This window comes from Lontra canadensis, unplaced genomic scaffold (assembly GCF_010015895.1).
Source record: "Lontra canadensis isolate GAN:19392208 unplaced genomic scaffold, GSC_riverotter_1.0 scaffold36, whole genome shotgun sequence".
NCBI lineage: Eukaryota > Metazoa > Chordata > Mammalia > Carnivora > Mustelidae > Lontra > Lontra canadensis.
The window spans coordinates 12,360,636-12,368,783 of NW_022631030.1; the positions used below are offsets into that span (position 1 = coordinate 12,360,636).

The window sequence follows — 8,148 nt, forward strand, 5'->3', positions numbered from 1 at the left end:
TGTTCTTAAATACATATGAATGGCTCCTGTCCTATTGCTGATTATGTGTTGAAGAAAAGGAAACTGGGACAAGAAATTAGGTATCCCAAGAAGATGCCGAGGAGGGGTGGGGAGACACTTGTTTTTGTCCCCATGCTCTCTCTTCACTTTTCTCCTGCCCAGGAATTTCTGATTCTGTTTGCAAGCAAAAACTCCCCTGGAGACTCTCCACACTTTGGTTCAGCGGCTCCAATCTTTGGAACCTTGGAATCTGGCATTGTGAGATCTGTGAGCAGTATTGCTGGTCAAGGTCAGAAGTGAGAGTATTTAATAAAGTCTGGCAGTGATTGATCCAGTTGTGATAAGCAGTGCCCCCAAAGCCTTTCGAAACAGCAGAGAGTTATCACCTTTAGCTCTGAATGGAAAGAGAGAAACGGGCCAACTGTGAGCTAACACAGAGAGGCCAAGGAAGCGTGGCCCCAGAGACCCGTGCAAAATTCCCAGGAGGAGGGGCTCCTTTTGCTGGAGTTGCCCTTCCCAGGATGAGCCCAACAACATCCAGGCATAGTGACTGCCTTAGGTATTCCCAGGGTCTCCTTCCTGGGCACTGCTTATAAGCAGTGCCAGAGGCCTACCAGAATTTTACTTGCATTTCTTCCTGTTGCTTTTGTTCTCTTTTTAGAAGTGTAAGATCATGCTCAGTACGTGGTCTCCCAATTTCATTCTTGTGGCTACTGAGGCAGCTATGACGGTTGGCGGATTTCTTTGGGCCTTGGAGCAGGGACAGGGGACGCTTTCGCAGTTACTAATAGGTCATGTTAGGAGTGCCTGCTCCTGGGGCCAAGCATGTGTGGCTAAGGAGAGAGGCTGAGCCTGAGGAGAGAAGCAGGCAGCTGTGACCAATGGATGGAAGGTGTCAGCACACCCCTTTGCAGGAACTTCTGCAGATTTCCCAACCTAAACAGGCCCCATGGAGAAAAGGCTCGACCCTCAAGCCGGGAAGGGACAGCCAGAAACCCTCTAAAATTAGGTGTGAGCTCTCACTGGGCAGAGTTAAAGCCTTGTCTGCCAGTTTTGCATGTCAGACATGGGGCCGCAGTGGGGTTGACGGTCATACCCGGTAATGTCCTCCTTGCCACCCCACACATTTGCCTTGTGACCTCAGCCAAGTTGCCTAACCTCTCTCATAGCATTAGATTCTCCATCTAGGAAAACTGGAACATTGCAGATGTCCATTTCTTTCTTCTTCTGAGTGAAACTTAATAGCTGTTGTCTTCCTGGAAAAAAAAAAATGTAAATGAATAATTTCTTCTCATGACCAGCCGTCTTTCACAGAGTTAGGGGGAAAATAATTCCCTTGCCATGGCACCTTTCTTGTGTCAGCTGACTCATTGTGTATCCTGGATCCAGTCTTCCGCTCCTTGCCTCAGTTTCCTGGTGTGTGCAAAAAATCCCCGCCTCCTACCACCCTCGGTTCAACCAAACAAAAGTCCCTTAAGCCACCCCCACACCATCCAGCCCTGGACCTCATGTCTTCTCCTAAATGCAAACGCCTTCCACCTGCTCCTTGTGTCAGGGGTTATCAGATTCCTGACACTGAGGGTTCCATGCCCGGGCAATGTCAGTTTGAATTTACTGAGCATGACTTTGGTAATGAAGATGAGACCCAGATAATCCTGCCCACGAGACAATTACTATCTAATCCTGTCCCAATCAAGGGTTACTCTTCCCTTTTGAGTCACAAGGAATCCTTGTAACATGCAAAACAAAAATTTGAAAAACCTTACCGGGGCTGCAAGGGTGGTGAGTTCTTGCCTGGGGTTAGATGCTGACGTCTGTGGGTCTCCGCCCATCAGCTCGGAAGCAGAGATACATTGAGAGATGAGAGGTGGCCCAGAGAGCCTATTTATATATTTATTTTGTAAACACTGTAGCACTTTGTGGGGCTCAGGGTAAATGCTCACCGGGTAAGCCATTTTCTTGGTTATTGTGATGGGATGTGGAGAAGTCGCCAGTCCCTCTGGCCCCCTTTGTGCTTCTGAAATGCACCCTCAGACCACCCCCCCCAACTCAGCCATGCCCCTCCTCCCCCTCCTGGAAGAGGGACGCTGGGGGAGCAGTGGCAGCCCAAGCAAGTCCCCTCTCCCTGTCCCCTCCTCTTCCCCCTCCCCCCTCCCCCGTGAGGGAGTGCGTAGTGCCCCCCACTCGTTCGGTGCAGAGTGCAGCGTCTGCAGCCCGAAGCTTGTTGATCTTATCGGGGGCCGGCAGGGAGGTGACATGCTGTGTCGGGGGGTTCGTGCCTGCTCATCATTGTGGTTGCCCCGAAGTGGAGCAGGCAAGGTAACACTTGAAGCCATTTTTGCAGAGAATTGCACAAACATCGGCGGCTATGGAGAGTCAGTGGTTCCACTTCTGATCAAGAAAAACACCCACAGAATGGCGCAGGAGGCGAGAGAAGCACCGCAAACACACAGTAGCGCACACGGGCAGGGTTAAACCCCAAGTCCCCAGAGCGGGAGGAAGCGCTCTCCTGCACCAACAAAGAAGCAGCAACTGAGAAGGAAAGATGGGTTTGGTGCCAGAAGAATCTAGGGACGGAGCTGGTACTGCAGACGTGTGGAAGCCTCTCTCTGATGGGGCAATTCTGGGGGCGGGGTGGAGGGGGAGGGGGTGGCGGGGAAGAACACCCCTGACTGTTCTTAGGGCTTGAAACTGAACGTATCTACTTCGGAGAATTGGCAACGACTTCTTGCTGAAGGTGAGGGTGGATGGAGCAAAGAGAGGCCAAATTTGGGGCTTCCGGGAGGCAATGGACATTTTCAATCTGCTAAGCCGTCCAGGGGGTTAGGAACTGACAACTGTTGATAATTCACACAATTTCTCTTACAGAAGCAGGATTTCTGTATAAAGATTGTGTATAAAGAATGGTTTTTTGGTTTTTTGGTTTTGTTGTTGTCGTTCCCCTCCTCTCCAAATAGAAAGGTAAAATCATGACCTGATTAAGGATGCCTTTGGCACATCTGAATTCGTGCCACAGTGACCACCCTGATCTCCTTGGTTTGACAAACACAATACCAAAGTGAATGAGACAAACCTTGTGCTGTTTTCCTCTAGTTTGATACCTAGCAGAAGGAGCAGACATGAAAGAAGCAAGCACTGAAATACACAATTATAAACTGTAATTAGTGTTTTAGAGAAAGAACCTGTGGGTGCTGTGAAAGAGAATATTTTTATCCAGAAGTTTGAGCCTGCTCAATAGGCATTTTCAAACAATCATTATGTGCATAATTGTAGTGATATATAGAAATGCCTGAAATCTGACCCTTACTTTCCAGGAGTTCAAAACCCTCTAAGGAATTTAGGTATATTGATATATCAATAATAATATTTGAAAAGAGAAATGAGAGATTTTTCATTAAGCTATTTTAAAAGCTTCAGTTTTTTTTTTTCCCCCTAAAACATGGTGTGATCATGCTTTGTGCTATACATACACACATTTGCCCCTTTCAGTTATGCAGGTCTAGAAGATTCTTTATAATTAAGATCAGAAGACATAAAAGATATTACCATTTACCTGGTATAAACCATCCAGCTCACGGTCATGGTGTCTGAGAGCAGAGTTTCTTAAACTTTAATGTGCGTAAAAATCACTCGAGGATTTTGCAAAATACAGACTCTGATTCGGTTGGTCTGGAGTGAGCCCATGAGATTTGGCACTTTCTGTTACAATTCTGCTGATAGTGAGGATGCTGGTGATCTGTGGACCACATTTTGAGTAGTAAGGTGTTAAAGGAAGGAATCGAATTCGGTAACACTGTGTTCACTGGGCATTCTTTCACTCAACCTAAGTTCCCCGAGTATCAACTGAAGTTGGCTTATATTAAGTATCAATAGCCCTTCCCTACTAAAAAAAAAAAGAAAGAAAAGAAAAAAAAAAGATGTTCACATACTAGAGATGGAACAATATGCAGTTGTTTAGAATCTGAGGAACCATTTTATATCTGGTATAAATACTTCAAGAATCCGTGGGATGAACCAACCAAGATGCTAAAGGCAGCATCAAGATCCTCAATCCCTCACTGGGATTTGTCAGAGATTTCACCGTGGCGGGTGACATAAATTGATACAACGGACACAAATTCACATGCTAGACATGGCGCTACAACTCAATATGGCTGTCTCTTAGGCTCGCTGATCGCTCAGTTCCTCTCAGGTAAGCACGAATTGCAGCCGGCCTTTCTCTCCAAATCCTAGCGTCTTCCCCTCAAGTCCTTCCATTCCGCCATCTTGTGCGCAGGCTGGCCAAGAGAGGCCATGGGCCTGCCGCTGTCCCTCCCCACATGACATTTATCAACCAAATGAAACTTGACACTAGAATTGTCATTTTTGTGAGAAGATGATAAAACTCATTTCACCTTTCCACTTGATAAGCTGATAATTCCCTCCGTGCCTGATGGGTCTTGGCAAGGTTTGCCAGAAGAACAGACTCCAGTCGCACAGGGCACATAATGCATGTCTTTCCCTTTCACATTTGGAGTTCATTTCTACCCAATCATTTTCAAACCTCGCACAAATGGAATTTCCAAAGCCGGTTTTCAAGAAAGCACCTTGATTTCCTCCCACTCACATCACGAAGAACATCAAAGGCCTTGATACATGTTGAGAGGAGGTAATATTCTAGGCACAGATGAAGCCCTTCCCCCACTCGTTTTGGACTGTCAGGGAAGTAATTGATGTGCCTCCCCGAGCATGATAGCCTCACACCACCAACATCCTCGTGTCCTGTTGGGAATTAACCTTGTCACTTTGTCTAATTCTCCACCGGTAAGAAGTATTTGCTGCTAGAGACAGACCTGTCATTGGGGGGTGTGATTACTTGAAGGCAATTGCAATAGTTAATATTCCTCAAATGAGGGACAATCCTGAGAAGAGAGGAAAGAATGACACATTTTTAAGAAGGTGGGGGGGTGGGGGAGAACAATTGCTCTGCGTTGTCCTGCTCCAGGTGAATGGCTGTCTACACTATCTGAGCTAACTGATCCAAGTCCGAGTATTAGTAACAGGAAGAGCCAGTCAGAGATTCGAGAAACTGCTTAGTAAAGTATTTCCAGGTACACCATTGTTTTTTTCACATTACAAATATTTTATGAACATTTCCCTTGGGAAAGCCCTATTACAAACCCCATCCATTGTTTTAGGGGGAGAATACTCAGAAAAAGGGTACGAGATACTCAACTAAGAGAACATGTGGAGGACAGGAAATGCAAAATCTGAATCCCATACAGTGAGAAGAACCTTGGGTTATGGGTACTGAGCTCTAATCCCGCCCCTACCCTTTGCTGGCTGTGGGAATTTGAGCTTGACTGAACTGGCTCCTAATTTCCTCACTTGTAATTAAGTAAATTGGGTCCTTGGTGAAGCTAATGTTTTAGGACTTCATGTAATTAAAACCTTCCTATCTTCTAAGGAAATTGCATATCTCCCAATCCTTTATCTTGCAGGTGATTTCTGGCTTGATACTAAACCGCTCACCGTGAGAGACCAGGGGATGTGATACGAGTTTCATCACTCATTCCCTCAAAATAGGTTCTGCCTGTCATTGCTTCACAAACCAAGGGATAATCTTACACAATCAAAAAGGCATAGCTAGATTATCTCTGCAGGTATCTACAGAGGGCATACTCTTTCTGTTTTAAGAAAGCAAAACTAACAGGATAGCCAAAGTCAACATAAAATTACTCTCTCCCATGGATTTTACTCTGAAATAAATTTGAATGCCTGGGGTCAAGCAGCCTGAGAAAGACATCCTAGTTTTACTCCGTGTCTTTTTTGGCTTCTGAGTTTAACAGAATAGTCATAAAGAAGTCATAACACACGATCAAATTCAAATTTCATCTGCTCTATCTCATTTAACTTTCATAATGATCCTGTAATGGCAACCATGCCCTCCAACCCATAAATAAAGAAACTGAGCTTGGAAAGCTGAAATGATTTCCTGAACGCCATGCTGTTTATATACAGCGACACAGTATCTGAACCCGGATTGAACTACCGCTATTCAGTCTAGCTATCTGCCTCGTTTATTGCCTGGGAAAATGGATCATATATCGATAAATAAATTGATGAAAAAATGGATCAACAAATCACAGTTTCGCAGGGAGTGTTAAATGACACGATGTACACAAAACGTTTAACTCGGGGCCGGGGCACGAGAGGTGCTCAAACGCAACTGCCTTTTCAGATATAAGGAGATGCAGATCTGTAGCTGGGGACTGAGAAATAAACATTTTTACTACAGAACAGGGAAGAAAAGGCAAAAGAGCATTGACGAAGCAGTTGGATGAACTCTTCCAAGACCTTTCTCCAAGTACGTTATCTTTCCAAGGTTCCTGTTATGACTTGCTCAAAGGCTTTGTGCTTATGAAGCAGATACAGTCCGAGGAGGGTGGGCCGGGCCCCGTGGTCACTCTGCAGCCTGGCTTGTGCAGGTCAGCGTGCTGGTGCTCCTGCCTCCGTGGAAAGCAAGCACCCTTTCCGGAATCTTGACAGGAAATGCCCCCCCCCCCCCCCCCGCGCCCCGGCCACTCTCTCCAGGAGTCATGGGTGATGAAGATGTTTCCTGCCATTCTACACAGGACAGAGAGTGAGTTAACCCTGGTTTCATTATCAGCGGAGTAGCTGGCGACAGGACCTCTGCCCCCCCCTCCCAGAGTGAACACGCAGCCGGGACTGCCATCCCCCCCAGTCTTAGTTGCAAGCAAGCAAACCTGTCACCTTCCTGTTTTATCTACACATGGTGTTTGCTTCCTTTGACGTGGATTCTTACACTCGGGGTGGGAGGGATTTCTCGAAAAACAACATGTGCTGTATGCCACTGATTCCCTGTCTCCCCACCCCTTTCTCTTTCCTTTTCAAGGCTCCAGGAATTGCTAAATGGCATGTCCTGAAAAAAAAAAAAAAAAAATGGCACGTCCTGAACACCCAATGCTCAGCTAAAAATACCCGAGTATGCACTTATCTACACTGGGGCTTCCTCCCCGGGGGCTTCACAGACGTTATCTCATTTATCCTTAAAAACACCCTGTGAGGTGCAATGCGGTCAACGAATACTATTGCAGAAAGGTAAGGAAGGCTTTGAGAGGAAAGGTCATCTTTGGGTGGTTCTATTCTGAGGCCTCGTCTTTAACTCCTCAGCTTAAAACCCCAATCACTGTGCATTCTCCCTTGGGAACTGTGGGAGTCCATATAAAGCCGACACCATCCCAAGAATCCTGGCCGTAGGAAGAGACCCGGTGTAGACGGATTTGGAACCCCTACGCTGCTCCTTCTGACTGCCATTATGTTCATCATATCTTTGGGCTGGCGATTCTGTCCCCACCGCAGCCCCCCCAACACTTCCTCATGTCTTCAAGTCACTCTCTATATATCCTCCTGATTTACCTCTCCTGCCACCATAGTTAGGACTCCCACCTATAGAAACCCATGGTAACTACAAGTTTTCTGTAACTCCCGCCCTCTCTCCATACAATAACAACAGACTGGAAGTTTTATATGAATTTGTCACGTGTGCTTCAAAATGTGTCCCTTCATGTTCTTTGGTTTCCCATCTCAGGACCTGGAAATAATGACCTGATTCCCAAATCTGGGACTCGAGGCAGATTCTACCCCCTCTCTTGTTACCAGGTGTGAATGCTTACTGAGGTAGATACCTTCCACATGCTCCCCCCCAACACAGATCCAAGCACAAGCCAGGGAGACTGACTTATAGGACATAAACAATAAGAGTATCCTTGCTCCTTGGCTGCCCGCTGGGTTTGACTTTGGTGAGCGCTGGTGGGAGATTGGAATAAGGAAAGACGGTCAAGGTGCTTCATGTATTCCCTCCCACCCCGTCCCTGCAGGGTCGCCATGGTCTGGCCGTTTCCTAGACAAAAGGGCAGACCCTACCACGCATCCCTTTCCACACAGCCCTCCGGGGTTCTGGTAATCATTCCTTCCTGCTGCCCATCAGGCTTGGAGTGATAAAGTCTCCTACTTCCTGATGTTACCAACCCCAGGGCATGGCTCAATCCCCACTTCATTTCTTAAGCCCTACTCCCACACTCTGTAAATAATCCTTATATTAAACTTATTAAAGCTAGAATGTACCATCTCTTTCCTGATGGGACT

The 8,148-nt window shown here is 46.6% G+C and overlaps 1 long non-coding RNA gene across 1 annotated transcript; it reads right to left on the reverse strand.

Annotated features, from left to right (window-relative positions):
* Positions 1-577: 577 nt before the first annotated feature.
* Positions 578-2,093, reverse strand: LOC116874396. Its single transcript, XR_004383979.1, has 3 exons — positions 1,944-2,093; positions 1,159-1,256; positions 578-852 (listed from the first exon to the last, which is right to left on the reverse strand). It is a non-coding gene; the product is annotated as an uncharacterized LOC116874396 (long non-coding RNA).
* Positions 2,094-8,148: the final 6,055 nt, after the last annotated feature.